This window comes from Canis lupus, chromosome 12, assembly GCF_003254725.2.
Source record: "Canis lupus dingo isolate Sandy chromosome 12, ASM325472v2, whole genome shotgun sequence".
In the NCBI taxonomy this organism is placed as follows: domain Eukaryota; kingdom Metazoa; phylum Chordata; class Mammalia; order Carnivora; family Canidae; genus Canis; species Canis lupus.
In genome coordinates this window covers 33,129,291-33,148,531 of record NC_064254.1, presented here as the reverse complement: position 1 = coordinate 33,148,531, position 19,241 = coordinate 33,129,291, and the positions used below count along the sequence as shown (strand labels likewise).

At 37.4% G+C, this 19,241-nt stretch overlaps 1 protein-coding gene across 14 annotated transcripts in view; it reads right to left on the bottom strand.

Annotated features, from left to right (window-relative positions):
* The window catches only part of FAM135A (family with sequence similarity 135 member A), a 132,602-nt gene extending 122,219 nt beyond the window's left edge, over positions 1-10,383 (bottom strand). For 11 of the 14 annotated variants that reach the window (XM_025444975.3, XM_025444978.3, XM_035697421.2 and 8 more), the window contains exons 1-2: positions 10,244-10,383; positions 8,604-8,692 (exon numbers count right to left, since the gene is read on the bottom strand). The gene's annotated coding sequence lies outside the window, so the exon portion shown is untranslated. Of the gene's footprint in view, positions 1-2,175; positions 2,335-8,603; positions 8,693-10,243 lie in introns of those variants that run through there. The other 3 variants (XM_025444976.3, XM_049092222.1, XM_035697417.2) reach the window with 2 other exon arrangements.
* Between the last annotated feature and the right edge of the window lie 8,858 nt (positions 10,384-19,241).

Genomic DNA, 19,241 nt, shown 5'->3' with positions numbered 1-19,241 from the left:
CCAACTAACAAACTAAAGATTTTAATTTTTTAGTCTTCATTATGTTTCCCCACTAATATGTAAGCTTTATAAAGGCAGAAATTCGTACTACTCTGTTCATAGCTCTATCCCCACAGTCTTACATACAGTAGGCACTCAATATTTAACAAAGATTTAATAAATTAATATAAATCTTCTTTAAATATTAACTGTTGACTATTTTTCTATTTAAACCCAACCACCTTGAAGAAAGGATTTATTACACTGATATATGGAAAACAGAGATATCCGTGAATAAACTTTTATAATAAAATTCCTTTACTAGGATATGTTCTAGATCTGTAAGCAACTTCCTTCACTCTTCCTCGCCTATTCTGGTGTCCTCTATTGTTACTGTCTAATTTTCCTCAAACCCACCTCTTTTTACTGATTATCCCTAGGTAGAAACATATATGTACAGATATATACCGTGTGATGCTGATAAACCTGGCTTTCATTCCCCCTCAAAAAACAGAAAACAATTATTTTTATGTTTATGTACTGGTAGAAAAATTTCAAAGGACCAAAGGAAAGGAGAGTAGGCAAAAAGAGAAAGGCAAGAAAAACCAGAGGACTCTCAGGGTCAAAGGGGATCTGTCTGATTCTCTTTTCATAAACTGCCCTTTTCCCATCACAGGGAGCAACTGCCACACAGGTACAGCCAATTCTTGCTGATCCAGCACTGTTGAAAGCTTCTAAATTTTCAATAGGAAATGAACATTTTATTTTTCTAATGGTGAACTCTCCTAAACCTCAGATGTTGCCAACTAGTTCAAAAATAAACAAAAACAAAACCAACCAACCAACCCTGTGCAGTTCAAATCAAATTCATCTACAGGGTAAATGCATTCAGAGTTTGTAATCACTCACACAAATGCTTATGCCATTCATATCCTCAGGCAAAGGATCTTTTATGGAACGGAAAAATCCTTATCTGTCCTCTCTTAAGAATGAAAGAAGGTAAAGAAAGGGCTTTTTTCCTTTCACCCAGAGGACGCCTAGGAAACACTCCACTTCAAGGAAACTTTCTGCTCCATGATAAGCCATGAGTTTCATGGCCCTTCTGCAGTCAGCTTCCTGGCTTAGAATCTGTCACTTTAATCTGAGCATTTGAAGCTATGGGAAAGAGTTGACTTACCTGCAACTAAATCGTTCTTTCTGTTTTTCTGGACCTGACAAGATAGCCTAAATGAAATAATTTGAGTAGTGTTCCTTCTTGGGCCATTTCCTAAGTCTCTAAGAGAGAATTTAGCTGAGTAAACTACAAACTCCAATCCAAAGAAGCCAAAGGGGAACTTCAAACAGAAACGGATTCTGATACTAAATGGAAAATGTATACTGAAAGACTCTTACACTGACTGGGAGAACAATCTGACAATTATCAAAGAAACAAAGTTAATCTATTATTCTGAAAGATGTCCTTGGCCCTCTAGAGGGACTCTAACACAGTGGCCAATAGACACAGTGGCTACTGAACAATTAATATGATAGTGTGACTGAGGAACTGATTTTTAAATTTAAAGTAATTTAAATTTAAATCCAAACACTAGCGCAGTATAAAATATTTTTTCATTGAATGTAACTCTATTGTTTGGTAGGGCTATATCTTACTTTAACTGTTAAAAATGTAGTGCACTAGTTGAGATATGCTCTAAGCATAAAGCACACATTAGCTTTCAAAGACAGTGTAGAACAAGAACATAAATATCTCATTAAAATGTTTTTTTATGCTGATCACATCTTGAAATAATATTTTAGATATGTTGGGTTAAATAAAATATATTATAAAAATTAATTTTACCATTTATTTTTACTTTGTAAAATGTAGCAACTAGAAAGTTTTAAATTACACATACATATGTCTATGAATATGTATGTTAGTTTAGGAATACCAAGCCATCTCTTTAACTGCTGGAATGTATAGTAACTATCCCAGAAATAGCACCAAGTGCATAAAAACTATGCATAGTTTTTAAGGCTATAGAGATGTTCACTCCAATAAGATCAGTTGAGAGACCTCCAATATTCACAAAGAGGAGTCTAGGCATGGATATCTGGAAAAATGTGGGAGATGCTCCTACATTATCTACACTAATCCTAAAACAACAGCTAACCACACTAACCCTTTTGAACTCAGTCTGAATTCATGAGTATTACCAGAAATCTAAAAGGATGTAGAAACATCTGAAAGTAAGAGGCACAGCTTAGAAGTTCCTCAAGATGAGCTGGAGACCACAGGAGATGATCAGATCCTCTCACAGAAATAAAAAAACTAACAGCCTTGACTCAGATGGTGGACTCAAAATATGTGTCCTGAAGACAGGAAAGGAGTTGAGCGAATAAGAACTTTAAGACGCTCCATTTGCCAACCTAAGAAATAAAGGGATCACTTCTACCAATTATGGAGCCAATGGCTCCAGCTTCTAAATTCTATTCCAAAGTTAGCAGCCATGACACAAATGGGTTCAGAGCTTATAATACTGACAGTCTGAATAATGATGCCTAATCAGAAAATACTGTAGATGCCACATAAGGCAGAAATCACCTATGGGCCAACTTACCCTTAAAAATCCCTTAGGCTCCAAAGTGGCAATCAATATACCATTTCTCAATAAATAAAACACATTCACTTGGTCTTCCAGCTTTAGGAAAAAATTCACTGTTTCTTCAGCTAAGCACTAAATAACATAGTAAACTTGCATTTAGGGGCCATATTGTACAAAAAATATACACATCTTTAAATGTTCATATTTCAATGTTGAGAAACTCAAATTATGGCAGACATATAGGAACTGATGCCAAATGAAGGAACATCACATTCAAGCCCAACTAGATAAGGAGTTCACACTGTGGCAGACACATGGGGATGGAGACTGACATTTGGGATCTAGGATCAATGGAGGGAAGAGTGCCTTATAAGTACAGTTAAATTCAAGTATGTTAAATAGGAATATGTTGGGAACAAAGAAGGAGGTTAACTCAACCCATTCAATACTAGCTAGTCAGTTTTGGGTCCATTTTCTTGAGCCTTCTAATGAATAAGCAGGAAACTCAAAATAGGGGCACCCCGAGAAGGCTTCAAAATGCTGCTCTTACAACCTTGTGAATAAAATATTCTTAATACTCAAGTTGTATAGCAAACCGAGAAGAGTAGAAGATCGGTCTCTTGGGGGAGGAGGGTGCTCAGCTGCCACCTTTTCTAAGTCTCACTCAGGGCATAGCTGAACTCCAATCCACACAGATGGGGCCCTTAAAGTCTGAGAGCTAATCCTGACCAAGTCAGGCCATACCAGTAAGCTGAGAACAATCAACCAGTGATATCTGGGTTAGTTTTATATCTCTAACCCTGCTATCCGGTATAATTCTGGCCATCCAGGTTGCTTAAGTCTGCACTGGGTGATTCAATATAAATATCTGAGCTATGTTTTTATATCTTGATTTACATTCATTTTCCTTCTTATCTGGCTGAGGCCCTGACACCATACCCTGCCCATCTTTGTAAGCTCCTTCTTGTAGGGGCCAAACATGCTAAGTCATTGTATTATAACCTGCTCTAAAATGGCCAAGCCACCTTTTACTTGCCTAACTCTGAAGATCACGCTATTCAGATAGCTTTTAACTTTCTTTTTGCCTTCACAGTTATTCACATGCACAATTCTTTGATCTGTGACATCTCTCATTTTAAAAACTGATTCACAGTTAAGATGAGCTTATCAGAATAATTACAGTAGAAAGGACATGTAAATTAAGGAAGAACACTGGCCTAGAAACTTTTGCTGCCACAACTTATTCATCAAAATGAATTCCTGAGGGATCCCTGGGTGGCACAGCGGTTTGGCGCCTGCCTTTGGCCCAGGGCGTGATCCTGGAGATCTGGGATCGAATCCCACATCGGGCTCCCGGTGCATGGAGCCTGCTTCTCCCTCTGCCTATGTCTCTGCCTCTCTCTCTCTCTCTGTGACTATCATAAATAAATAAATTAATTAAAAAAAATGAATTCCTGAGAGCCTGCCATATACTATACTGCCCAAATTATAAAAATATTTAAGAAGAGAATAGAATACTAAATTCTTCTTTTAGGGAGGGGGGAGGAGACTTTCAAAAGGGAAGATAATAAGAACAACTTGATAGACAAACAGTATTTTAAAAAACTGTATGTTTCTCTATTGATATCAAATATAGATCAAATAGCAATATCAAATTGAAACCAAATATAAACATTCAGAATTTTCCGGAGTACCTACTATTACACCAGTAGTTTTAACTATGTTATTTTATTTGATTCTCACAAAAATCTGAAAGAGCTATCATTACTCCATTTTACATGTGAGGAAACTAAAGAACAAAAGGTTTACATAACTTACCCAAGACCACAGTTAGGAAAAAATGGAAAAAGGACAAAACTCTCAAATGTGCCAAACTACACAGCCTAAATTTAAACTTGCATAATTGTAAAGTCTACACCTGAATTGTTATTGGAAATAGATTGAATGATCAAGTCATGAGATAAAAAAAAGCCCCCACTAAAAGAAAAACTGAAACCAGAATGCAGCACTAATAAAAAAAGATTACCCTTGATAGATGAACCACATTTAACTTTCCATGCAATTAGCATTATTCTCCAATTATGAAATCTTCAAATTTCTCACATTCCACACCCACAAACAAAATCTGAAGTTTTAAAGATTGTTCTCTTCTAATTTCTTCAAAATTTGGTTTTCAACAGTTGTCTAATAAAATAAATATATTATCTAATAAATATACTATCTTAGAATTGGCACTTAGGTTAAAAAGTTAAGCATTCTCAAAACAAAACATTGTTCACTTTGGATAACTGTGTTAATATTATAGAAAATCCATAGTAAAAATATTTTTTTAAACATAGAAGGAATGTTGGTAACTTCTGAGAGTATTCCCAAGGTTGACTTACTATATGAGAACAAAGTAGAAAGACAGAGAAAGAACTTTTATTGCTCATTATGGGACACTTAATGAAAGCTACATCTCACATCATATCAATAATGGGAAACAAGATTTAATTTATTAAAACTAGCTCATATAAACTTTTCAGGGACACATCCAGGCCATAAAACAAACCTGCTCGTAACATAAAACAGAATGCCTCTGAATATATCATGTTATTATATACTTTAAAAAACCAGTCAGTTAAGTGTCCAACCCTTGGTTTCAGTTAAATGTCCAACACTTGGTTTCAATTCAGGTCATGGTCTCGGTTGTGAGACTGAGCCCCGCATCAGGCTCTGTGCTGAGCACAGAGTCTGCTTAAGATTCTCTTTCCCTGTGCTCCTCCCCGCTACATACTCTTTCTCCCTCTAAAACAAACAAACAAACAAACAAACAAACATTTTAAAAAACACAATAAAACCCCAAGACAATAAGAGCCCAAATGACCAAAAATTTAGTTACTTTTTAAAATTTTTTTAAGATTTATTTATTTATTTATGATAGACACACACACACACACACAGAGAGAGAGAGAGAGAGAGAGAGAGAGGCAGAGACACAGGAGGAGGGAGAAGCAGGCTCCATGCCAGGAGCCCGACGTGGAACTCGATCCCGTGACTCCAGGATCGTGCCCTGGGCCATAGGCAGGCGCTAAACCGCTGGGCCACCCAGAGATCCCCAATTACTTCTCTTAATAGGAAGAGAAATTCAGAAGGAACCACAGTGATCTACTACCTAGTTCAGGGATCTGTCCCCAGCATCCCCTAAACTATTTCATATTATTGGTTATCTCAACAAAGCTCAAAACTAGAACAAAGAGGATTACAATACTCTCTCTGAAAATGTTCTAAGAAACAAACAATGCTTTCTTAAACGTCTATGCTTTCTTGCTTTCTTCAGTCAGCTGGTAACTTTGACATCAAAGAGATCCGGATTCTAATCCAGACTCACGAAATCTTACTTTTCTCAAATAGAAATAATATTTGTAACTCCTAGATCAAAAGTTAAAGCTTATAAAGATAATATATACAAATATACACAGAGCATTAGGTATGGGACTTGGTGCACAGTGCTCAATAAATAGCTGATAGTATTATTTTATTTTAACTCAATTTTTTCTTTTCTTTTTTTTATGTATGACGTTTTTATTTTAATTATAGTATAGTTAACATAAGGTATTATACCAATTTCAGGTGCACAATACAGAGATTCAACAATTCCTTACATCTCAATATTTTATCTCAATTTTTTAACTATGATTTCATTTAGAGAAATGTCTATTCAAAATACTGTAACTCAACTAAATAGATTTTTATTATCAGTTTCAATTGTATGTTTTAAAAATACTGTCATTTATAGGACATCAGACCTTAAAGGGAAATGAGCTGACTTCCAATTAAGATCATCTTAGATCTTAGGTGTTGAGAAAAACTAGGAAAAAAGGAGACTGTGAATATTTCAAATCTCTATTTAAAATTTTCTATTGATTTCACTCCTTAGAGACATTTCTTTGGTTCCCCAAGCCTAGAGGTCTATTTCAGAATTCTTCTATAAAAATGGGGCCGTTGGCAAGCATTTTATTATATAATTATTATACTCTGACATAAAAGTTATTCATTTTACAGAACAAGACTGGTGACAGCCTACATTCTAATCTTATCTTACCTGAGGAAAAGAACTAATTTTCAGTAAGCCTGAGGAAGAATGAGAATGGTTTTTAAAACTGGGGTCCTTAATTCCAAAAGGCAAAAGTGATGGTAACGGGGAATATAAGCTTCCAATGTCTGAAACAGTGACTGTCAATAAGACCTGATCTTGCTGTTTAGACATTTACAGTTAGCAGTATTTCCAACTGAAGACCATGACTTACTGGCAACTTGAGACATCAAAGAGCAGATGTCAGAGATATCACTGATCTAAAAACAATCATGAATGAAGCAGCTGCATCCTATAAGACAACTTCAAGGGGATTTCAATGAAGGAATACTTCTACGTCTGATTATATTAAGAACTGTAGCAAAAGGACATTTCATAGAACTTAACAGAAATGTTCCATAATATTGTCAATTACAGACTTCTAAATTAACAATATAATTTAGAAATACTTGCTTTATTATGGATGGTCTAAAGAGACCTAATTCCATAAAAGGAATATATTATAATTTACTCAGAATGTTGTTTTGGTTGAGAGTTCATAAAGATTGTTTCATCAAAATAAGAAGTTATTCAAGTAGGAGAGATCTGATATAATCTGGTATAATATGCCCGATACCTCTAGATTCCTGTCAAGAAAAAAGAGGCAAATTTTTATTAAATTTAGCACATTATTGATAACGGAGTATGTACTTGTTAAAAGGGTGAAACCCACTGTGGAGCTGTTTTACGTTATTTCTTCTGAAAAATCTAGACCTGCCTAACAACTTGCGCTTTGTAACTTTTCTAAAACATCATTGGGTTCATTAAGTTTTGTTTTGTCTTTTTGGTATCACGATTCTGCTTCTTACTCATTTCTAAACTTTCTTCCTGACAAACTCAGGGAAAAGAAATCTATATGCTCCCATCTTCATCCGTTCACTTAAACACACACATACATATCACAAAACTCACTTTTAAGCAGTTTTTCCTCAATACATAAAATCAAAGCAAAGGAAATTCTTGCCCTTTCTAATCCCTAAACAATGCCCACTGTCAAGGGCCTATATCCATAATAAACAAAGCTAAAAATATAAGACAACAGAAAATTATGGCAGTAGCCAAAGATAAATGAATAACTCTTACAACATCTCCTTTCAGTATCAAACCCTGAAAAAGGGCATTTTAATTCTTTATAATGAATGCTACAGCATCTGTTTCACTGTGTATGAATATTAATATAAGCTAGTATACAGTTCACCAGCATTCTACTAGATTTTTCACAGAAGTCTAAAATTAAATTAAAAAATCTAAATTCCAGTTTGATCTGGGATTTAACTAATGATACTTTTACACAGTCTAAAAGAGATAGAAATATATAACAATTCTTGTCTGTGGTGGCCCTACTCATGTTTAAATAAGGCTTACTTTGCTACTGAAAGATCACTGAGTGGCCACCTTTTTTACCCGCTTATTACAGGTAGAGACAACTAGCTATAGAGGTTAAGTGGCTTCTACAAATTAACGTTATGAGTCATCATAAGAGTTTAGATCTTCTGACATCAAGCTCTGTGCCTACTGTCTACCACAAATTATTATTTTAATTCTTAAAGTACACAATTAACAAAGTAAAAAAAAAAAATACTAACAAGAATTTGTAGGCCTTTACTTTTTTTAATGAATTGTTACCTAAAAATAAAAAGACTTGCCTTTGAGAGGTGGGAAAGCTTCCTTGTTAAGCAGCAGTTATATGTATTTGCATAGGAAAAATCATTTTTAAAAAATCTTAAAAGTTGAAGAGTTCATCACTTCTTACCACACACAGTAATTGGCTAGTTCTTCCAAAGGAGGTATAGCTTTGAGACACTGGATACTAAACTGTATTTCCCTCCACTTTTATCTCTAATATCAGTCTGGATAAGAAACTACACTTTTTTGTCTTGGTATTTCCCTTCTGTACAACATAAACAGAAAATTTTAATTCCTACCTGACATAGACAATGTAAGGAAGAATTTACTGTTTGTGGACTGCTTTGAGATTCCAGAATGAAATACATAATCCAGTTGATCTTCAACCCTAGAATAAAGGCAAACTTCACTGAAAGTATCTGCTTCAGCAGACGCCTTCGAAATAAAATACTTTACCATTATTCATATAGAGAGGTTTTATATAAATGAAATGGGGGGGGGGCAACACTAGTTAGAAAGTTCTTTTGCCCAATTCAAAAATTTAACACATCTGTTCTCACATATATTTCATTCAGTAGGCACACTAAATCTATTCTTAAATAAATAAAAATTACATGCATTTATTAAAGAGAGCAGAGACCCTCAAGAAAATGACGCAATCATTTGCAATTGTAATTATGTAAAACATCAAGTTAATAACGAATTTCATAAAATAGAATTTATTAAATTTCATTTAAGGTTAGCTCTTGGACAACTGTATTTGCTGAAGGGCAAAAAAAATTCCAAATTTTAACCTTATGTTAACAAGTCTTAACCCTTTATACTTTCATCAAGTCTATACTCGACTTGCTTATTCTGATGTGTAAGGTAAATAGAATCCCTAAAAATTAAAGGTTCAATCAAGTAAATAAATGTAAGAGGTTTATTGCTACTGTCATTCTTTTGACAACATTTCCCCGTCAGGGAATAAAAAAGATGAAGAGATTTTATTAAACTGCATGATGCACTAAGAAGACTGAGTATGGATACCTAGCTTAGGTAGCAGAAAGCAGATGAGACTGAACTCAGAGATTTAATAAAAAGTTAAGCGGCTTAAAGACGCTGGATCTACACACACACACACACACACACACACACACAAATCTTCAAAACCCCCCAAAAAACAGTTTTAGAGACGGAGAGGAGAAAGAGAGCCCAAGATGACATACGGGAAATAGGGTCACAATGGAAAAGGACGGGAGGCCGGGAGCCATCAGACGGAAAACGATGAAACGGTACCAAAAGACAGTCAAAGAGTTAGGGAGTGAGGGCCTGCGAAGGCAAGGGGGGCACAGGATGAACTCCAGCGGACAACCAGGTTAAAGCAAACACCGCCTCAGAAACTCACAAAGGAGAACGAAGTGCTGAAAGGGGGAAAGAAGGCAGCCAAGTTAGAAATTGTAGAGGCAAACTTGGTCCGTGCGGGTAAGGAGCGTCGGGAAGAAGAGCCAAACCAGGGATGCACGGAGCTGGAAGAAATTACGGGGAGCCAGAGGATACGCCGCCTCGACCGGGACACGAGCGGAGCGAAAGGGCACGTGGGAGGAGGGGGTGAGGGCAGGACGGAGCGGCGAGGCGGCAGCGCACCGCGAAGGGCAGGCGACGGCCGGTACAGCAGCACCGAGGTCCGGGGGCACCGGCCGGGGGACGCGCCGCAGGGGACAGAGCAGCGGGCAGCACCCGGCGAGCGGGGCGCCGAGGCTCGTCGCCACCCGGAGGGCGCTCTGCACGGCCGTCCCCACCGACCTTCAGCGGGCCCGGGGCCGGGGCCGGGCTCCGGCCGAGAGCGGGCGAGCGGGGGCAGGAGAAGGAGGCCGCTTCCTGCCGGGCCCGTGGGAAAGAGGGAGGGGTCTCGGGTGTCGGGAGCCCAGGGAGACGGAGAAGACCCCGAGCGGCTTACCTTTCGCCCGGCTCGGCCTCCTCCACCGCCTGTCGGGCCGAGGAGCTCGCTGTCCTGCTGGAATAAGACGGCCCTACCCGGGTCAGCACCATCCCGCCCCGGGCCCCCTCACATCGCCATCGCCGCAACCGCAACCACCGCAGCGGAGGAGCCGGTTCGTCACCGCGGCTCGGCTACTGGCCCGAAACGGCCAGCGAGCATGCGCAGTCGCCCCAGTCCCAAGGGAACCCCGGCCGGCCGGCGCTACCTGCGATCAACAGGTCTCCGGACCCGCGGCCCCGCCCCCGGCCTTCTCTCGCCTCCCCACTCCTCCCCGGCCCCGCCCCTCTCCAAGGCTAAGCCCCGCCCCCTCCAAGCACCGCGCCCCACCCCTCCCCCTCGTTCCAAGCCTCTCAACCGCCGCTCGGGCTCCAGCGCCTACTGAGATTTCGAGAGATTTGTCCGCTCTCTTCGCCCCTCGCTCCCAAATCCTCGCGAGAACGGGAGCTTTGCGTCAATAAAGTGCGCTGGTCTCGCTGGAAGGGTCGCGCTAGGAGTTTAAAGAAACAAGCGAAGGGGCTGGGCTGGCTGTGTTTTACGAAGAGGAGGGTACTGGAGGAGAGTAAAAGGGAGTTCTAAGACTTAAGCTCTGTTTCTCACGTCGTTCTTTATTCTTCTGTCTTGACCTCTTGGCTGCGGTCCTGGATAAAGAGCCCAGTCCCGGCGCTAGTTACCTTGCGCGGTGGAAAAGGAAGCTGCGGGGGTTCCGCGCTGGCTCGAGGCTGCTGCTTTTAGGGACTCGGTGCATTTTTTGGAGAGATGTGGATGCTGCTATGGTTACTGCTAGGTTACTGATGCCTACAAAGGCGGGAGGGAGGCGATGAAGTGGTCTTTAGCTTTGAAACTCCATTAAAAGAAGCCTATGATTTGGATAGGCCGGGAAGGATAGTCCTTCAGTGATTTACTTCACCCCAGCTCCTGAGTCTTAACCCGGCAGAACCTTTTGTGGTGCGTGAAATTCAGTACGTTACAGAAGCAAAGTTAATGGGAAAAAGGAAATATGGCTGTGGTGTGTGTTAAAAGTGAAGTGGGATGAATAGTGTTGATAATTGTACAACTTTGTGCTTAACGATACCGAACTGTGCTTCTAAAAATGGTTAAAATGGTAAATTTTGTGTATATGTATATACACAAAATATATGTGTGTGTGTGTGTGTATATATATATATACACACAGAATAAGAATGAATTAAAAAGAAAAGGGTTTGTATACTAATTTGGGAATATAGCCCTTCCTTGACTTAATGACAGTTATGACTTTATAAGCCCGCCGTAAATTGAAAATATTATTGTCAAAAATGCATGGAATACATCTAACCTATAGAGCATCATAGCCTAGCCTAGCCTCTCCTCCCGTAAATGTGTTCAGAATACTTAACATTAGCCTGCAGTTGGGCAAAATCCTCTAACACAAAGCCGATTTTATAATTAAGTGTTGAGTATCGCATGTAATTTCTTGAATACTATACGGAAATTGAGAACCACTGGTTCTAAGTGTATTGGTTGTTTACTCACGGGATTGCATGGTTGACTGGGAGCTGTGGTTCGCTCCCTCGGCCCAGTAAGTACCAGGACAGAAGGTCATACTGCATTTTGCTAACCTGAAAAAAAGACCAAAATTCAAAATTTGAAGTTTGGCTTCTACTGAACGCTTATCACTGTCTCACCATGGTAAAGTCAGAAGTCTTAAGTCCAATTATCCTAGGTAAGGGACCATCTGTAATGATGGTGCCTTGAAGCCTAGGTCATGTGAGGGACAGGTTTGAATATAATACAACGTCTGGTTTTTCTTCATATTAGAATGTATCTTTAAAATGATTGTGACTGCCCTGTTATCCTCTGATAACCCCATATTAGCATTCGTGTGAATAGTCTGCTTTCCTGGTCCCCAATCTCTGCCTTTTTAAAAATAGTCAAATACCATTGTAGTATCTTTCTTGTAAGGACCTTTATTGTTTTGTGATTTGAATTTATAGCCTCAACATTGAAAGGCTTTTTTAAATTCTTTTAGTTCTGTCTCTTAGAAAAATATATGAAATATTCCATTATTTGCATTTCCACATCTATGTCTCTCCAAAAATATACCCTGTGCCAAGATTTCTTTGTTATGTGGTTTTTTTTTTTTTTTTTACTTAAATCACATTTTGAAATCATCTATGTGCCAGACAGTGTACTAATTTTGGAGGATACCAACGTGAATAAAACAACTTGAGTGGAGTGTTTGCATAACTCCTTTATGATGTAATGTGTGTAGTGCAGCAGAGACAGGTGCACAGGGAACTACTGGAGCTCAGAGAAGGAGCATTAATTCAACTTAGGCTGGGAGAGGTCATGAGTCAGGAAACACTTCCAAGAGAAAATTATTCCAGAGAGTTAATAAAGTGGGAGATGTGTGTGTGTACGGGGGAGATAAAAAGGGAAAAGGATTGCTTGAACAGAACTATATAATAAGAAACTATCTTTGCACAGAACTAAAAGAGTAATTTGAGGATGTGAGGTTAGGAAGGTAGGCAAAGGTCAGATGGTGGTGAGCCTTTGAAGGATTTCAAGGAAGGATCAATTCAATTAGTATTTTTGATTACCTATTCAGAATGTGTTACGTACTATACTAGTTACTGGGGTACAATGAGGATTAAGAGTCATTCCCAATGCTCAGGGAGTTTACAGATTGGTAGGGGGAGACAGGCAGCTCAAATACCAATAAATTCTACTAAAGAGTTAAAATTGAGGTAGGCACCTGTTTGGGAGCCCAGAAGAAGAGCATTTAACCTGGAGACTTAGACAAGACTTCCTGGAAATAATTCATCATAGAAGAATATAAAATAAGCTCTTAAAATTAGAAAAATTATAGTGTCCCCTGACATACAGACCATTAGAGAATGCATTGATCTAATTGTCAGATTACCTGGGTTCAAGTTCTAGATTCTGCAGAATACTGTGTAATCTTGAGAGTCTTAGCTTCTCTAGGTCTTGGTTTTCTCCCATAAAAAGAGATTTCAGTGTCTAAGATCCTTAGAAACTTTGTGATTCTAAATTTACTTCCCATTTATCTCCCCAGGTTTTGAATCAGACATCGTGCTAATTTACTTTTTTGTGTCACATTTAATGTACTTTAAGCTAAGTTTTATGTTACATGTGTCATTTTCGATCCAAGTCATGAATACTCAAAGAATTCAAGGTTTGGAACACTTTCTGTCCTATAGTGAGTTTACATAATTTAACTTTGGCACAGAATGTTTCTGAATCTTTACTAAACCCTTCTAAGTGGAGTATTCTCTTAAACTGAAGATCAGATTATCTCTCCCCTACAAAGTTGCACAATATTGGCTCAGCTAAAGATTGAGACATGAGAAGAAATGAATATTGTAAATTTGGAAAGAGCCTCAGGGAAATATGCATATATTTGCCTGTTGCTAGCCATTAATTTACTAAGCAAATAATGAATTTGCTTAAAATTTTCCTTCCTGGGATTTATGATCTTTAAAATATTTTTATTTCTTTCTATAGGTTGCTATCAACTTTGAAATTAATATTAATGAAATAATAACTCCCCTCCTGGGGCAGTCACTCCTCTCTGTGTATAGATTTAATCATTTGCAGCTTGAGTGCCCATGGTACTCAAGGGTAAGTTTTTAAAAAGTTATATAATTTTAACAACAAATATGAGATGAGGCAAAACAAAGTTTCATTACAGAACTTCCTTCGTGGGTTATTAACAGCTACAAACCAGAAAGGCAAATGTATTACTTCATAACTTAATGTTGTAACGTTATTTCATGACTTAATAGCCATAGTCTTTCTGGAGGAACCACCATATAAAACTAAATTACCAATTTTTTCTTCCTGTAATGTAATAGAAAACCATAAAAAAAAAGTTTTGTTTTTTTTTTTTTTAACTTATAACATTGGTTGTTTCTGAGAGGGAAACTCAGAGCCTGGAGCGTTTGGTGAAGGGAGGAAAGGACTTTTTATTGTGTATTCTTCTGAGTTTGAACCTAGTGAATGTATTCAAGGAAAAAAATAGTTGAGTCTGTGTAAAATTACTGTTTTTAAAATGCTTATACAATAGTTTTTTAATAATTATATTACAGAAAAAGTCCCTGATAGCTATAAAACTAATAGAAAAAAGGTTTTGTTATACAATGTGAAAGGAGCAGTCAAGCAGTCACTTTTGAGTTGCAACTCAGATCATCTGGATTTCCCAGAGTGTCTGCTTGGATCATTCAGAGAGAATCTGTCAGACAGTAGACATTCCTCCCACCACCATCCCAGTGAATCATTCATGTAAAGTATAATTATCTAGTATCAAATAAAAGTAATGAAATGATTTCTGCATTATTCTCTTCCTTATATGCTTGAAGCTTAACTTTTAAATAGCATTTATACTAGTTACCAGTTGATCTGTGATAGCAAACATATTAGGGCAAAAATCTCATTCTTCCAATGACTCATGCATTCTTATCTTGCATTCTGATCTTTAAGCCAGCTCCACTCAGATAGCTTCTGCTTCATATCAGACCTCATCATATACTGCTGACTCCTCTTACTCAATATACCTCAACTAGACTCATCCTGCTCCCCTCTCCCCAAATCACACACAGCTCCATTGCTCTCCCAACCTTCTAGTTTCTAATTATTCTCCCTCCACATTTACCTAGGTGGAGAACCTCACAGCCATATTACTAACTTCATGAATTGAGCACATAGTCAAAAATTCAAAATCTTTCTAATATCTGTTATCTTAATTTTTGCATAACTTTCTTCTCTAGCTTCCTGATCTGTAAGATGAGTATCATAGTAAAAAGCTGCTTCATGAGGATGTTGTAAAATTGATTATTAAAAAGATCTTTTACCCAAAAACACGTACCCATTTCTGATTGTTCCTGTCACTGGCAGGAGTAATGAGAAGTAATGATAGATTAATAGATCGATTGAATTTAGAACAAGAAGCATTCATAATCAGTGCTTAAGTCCCTCTTTAACAAACAAGACGTACAACTCTAATCTCGTGTCAATTTGCAGACCTCCACGGAGAATGCAAAATAAACTTCATATATTTTTAAATCTCTTCAGCAGAAAAACTTTTCTTTCCACTTCTTAGATTTTGCATTGGAAATATTGGTGGGAATGCAGCAGAAAGGGAAAAACTATAATAAATCATTTTTCTATATTAAAGTTATCATTATGCTTTATTTCTTTCATAGGCAACTACTAAATTTATTTATCCTTCGATTTATTTGAAATATGTGGCGGTTGCCAGATTTATCTTGGGTACAGAAAAGGAAAGCTTTGTATTAGGAAATAGGAAATTCATTCATTCATTCATTATTTCCATTATGTCTTTAAAAACTACTTAAGCCACTTTTCCCCCTCAATTTATTTAGAAACAAATGCAACCCAAAGTGATCTGGGAGCTGAGTAAATAGTTAGCTTCTGGCTGATTTCTTTTTGTAGAAACTTCTTGAAGAGAATATATGCCCATGGGCTTACTTTACTCTCCATCTGGGCTTGAGGTTTTGTGAGAAAAATTTGTAATTTTAATTACAAATTTAATTTATTTTGTAGATATAAGGAATTATGGTTACTTTTTTTTTTTTTTAAAGATTTTATTTATTTATTCATGACAGACATAGAGAGAGAGGCAGAGACACAGGCAGAGGGAGAAGCAGGCTCCATGCCGGAAGCCAGACGCAGGACTCCATCCTGGGTCTCCAGGATCACACCCAGGGCCAAAGGCAGGCGCTAAACCGCTGAGCCATCCAGGGATCCCTATGGTTACTTTTTAAAAAGGAGTTTATTAGCACAAGCCGGGTGGGGACAAGGGGTGGGGGCAGAGGAAGTGGGAGAAGCCTACTCTGATGAGCAGAGAGCCTGACAAGAACAATGCAGAGCTCCCTTCCAGGACCCTGGGATCATGACCTGAGCCAAAGGCAGATGCTTAACCCACTAACCCACCCAGGTGCCCCTAAGCCATTGTGGTTGTTATTTTTTCTTGAAAAACTTTGATAATTTTTTGTCTTTCAGGGAAAATGTGTTCATTTCATTAAGTTGTCAAGTTTATTGGCATAACGTTTTTATAAAACCCCCTTATTATCCTTTTGGATAAATGTAGAGCCTTTAGTGATGTTCTCTTTCTCATTCTAAATATTACTAAAATTGTGTCTTCGCAATTTTTTGTGTGTCTTCACAAGTTTCTTCCAATCAGTCTGGTTTGAAGGTTGTCAATTTTATTAATCTTTATCGTGTATCAGCTTTGTTTTCATAGATATTACCTCTTGTTCTTGTGTTTTCTACTTCATTAATTTCCACTCTGATATTTATTCTTTTCTTTCTTCTGTTTGCTTCAGGTTTTGTTGTTCCAGTTTTAATTTCTTAACTTAGGGTGTTGACTTGACACCTTTGTTCTTTTCTATATGGGTGTTATATGCTTTAAAAATTCTTTTTCTAAATATTGCCTTAGACAAATCCTGCAAATCTTGGTATATTTTCATTTTTGTTCTTTTCAAAATGCTGTCTAATTTCCAGTTTTATTCCATTATTGCCTATGGGATATTTAAAAGTATGACATTTGGTTTTAAAATATTTGAAGACATGTTAGAGATATTTCTCTTGTTTTTAATTTTATTTTGTTGTGGTCCGAGAATATATTTTGTATGACTTAAATCCTTTTAAGCTGGCTTTTTTTAAAAGATTTTATTTATTTATTCACGAGAGACACAGAAAGAGAAGCAGAGACACAGGCAGAGGGAGGAAAAGCAGGCTCCATTTAAGGAGCCTGATGTGGGACTTGATCCCGGCAATCCAGGATCACTCCCTGAGCCAAAGGCAGATACTCAACTGCTGATCCACCCAGGCATCCCTGTTAGTGTTTTTTAAATGGACCAGAATATGGGCTATTTTTTAAAAAAGATTTTATTTATTCATGAGAGACACAGAGAGAGAGGCAGAGACACAGGCAGAGGGAGAAGCAGGCTCCCCAGAGGGAGCCCGATGCAGGACTCTATCCATCAGGGATCATGCCCTGAGCCAAAGGCAGATGCTCAACTGCTGAGCTACCCAGGCATCCCAACATCTACTTTCAAGTGATATTATACCACTTTACATGTAGTATAAAAGCTTTGCAACAGCATACCTTCATTCCCCCTCCCAGGCTTCGAGTTATTGTCATACATTTTACATGTATTTCTACATGTGTTATAAACTTCATAATGTATTATTTTTGTTTTAGACAGCCAATTATTTTTTTTAATTTAAATCATTAGAGAACTTCTTTTCCACTTACCCACATAGTTGTCATTTTAGTGCTTTTCATGTTTTTGTGTTGATCTAGATTTTCATTTGGTATCATTCCTGGTTCTCCTTCCAACATTTCTTTTAGTATAGGTATGCTGGTCATGAGTACTTTCTGCTTTTTATGTCTGAAATTGTCTCCACTTTTTTTTTTTTTTTTTACAGGATATGGAATTCTAGACTGACATTTTTTTCCTTTTAATGTTTTAAGGTGTTCTCTGTCTTTTCATTTGCAGTATTTCCAACAAGAAACCTGCAGTTATCTTTGTTTCCAGTTGTGTAATATACTTCCCCCCCCCGTCCCCATCTTTTCTTCATTCCTGGTTGTAAGTAATTTGATCATGATGTGTCCTAGTGTAATTCGTGCTTGAGGTTTGTTGTGTTCATAGGTCTATGAGTTTATATTTTTCATAAAGTTTTTTTAATTTGGCCATTATTTATTAAAATATTCTTCCCTACCCTTCTTTCCTTTTTCAGAGGAACTACCATTACATATTTTAGATGGCTTACAGTAGTCCTACAGCTTATGTATGCTGTTTTATTTTTCTTCAGTTTTTTTCCCCTTTGTGTTTCATTTTGGATAGTTCCTATTGCTATGTCTTCAAGTTCAATAATATTTCCTTCTGTATGTATACTCTGATGTTAGTAATTTCCAATGTTAATAATTTCCAGTGTGTTTTTCATTTCACACATTGTGGTTTTGCCATGTAGAATAGGGAAAATCATTTGATATAATTTTTTTGTATTGCTCATATCTTTATATAACATGCTTAATATTTCCTGTAGTTTCTTGGCATATGAATACAGTTGTGTCTTTTAATATCCTGCCTACTAATCTATGTTTTGTTACCAGTACCATTTCTGGATCAGTTTCAATGGATTGATTTTTCTTTTTGATTGATTGTATTTTTCTGATTGAATGCCTGATAATTTTTTAAAAGATTTTATTTATTTATTCATGACACACACACACACACACACACACACACACACACACACACAGAGAATGCCTGATAATTTTTTATTTGACTGCCAACATTATAAATTTTACTTTGCTGGGTTTCAAATATTTTGTGTTGCTGTAAATATTCTTGAGCTTGTCCTGGAGTACAATAAGTTACTTGGAAGCAGTTTGATCCTTGCAAGTTTTGCTTTTATGCTTTGTTAGGCAGAATAAGAGCAGAACTTAGTCTCAGACTAATCTTTCCCTAATATGAAGCACAACCCTTATGAGTACTCTATGAAATTTCATCATAGATGGCTCTGTGAATAAGATTAGTGCTTTTATAAAAGCAGCCCAAGAAATCTCCTTTTCTCCTTCTGCTATGTAAGGATACAGTGAAAAAGTGCAATCTCTGAGGAAAGAAGTAGGTCCTTACCAGACACTGACTATGGTGGCAACTTGATCTTAGACTTCCAGGCTCTAGAACTATGGGAAATAAGTTTATGTTGTTTATATCTTCCAGTCTATAGTATTTTTATAACACCCCAAATAGACTAAGATAAGAACTTAGATGCACAGGGATTTCTAGGTCTTAGCAAAAAATAAAGGAGTCTTTCAGCTGCCTAGACAATTTTTGCTTTAGATTGTTCATACCATAGCATTAGGATATGAAAGTAGAAGGGATTAAAGATTGAAGATATTCTCTCTGAAACTCTCCTTTCTCAC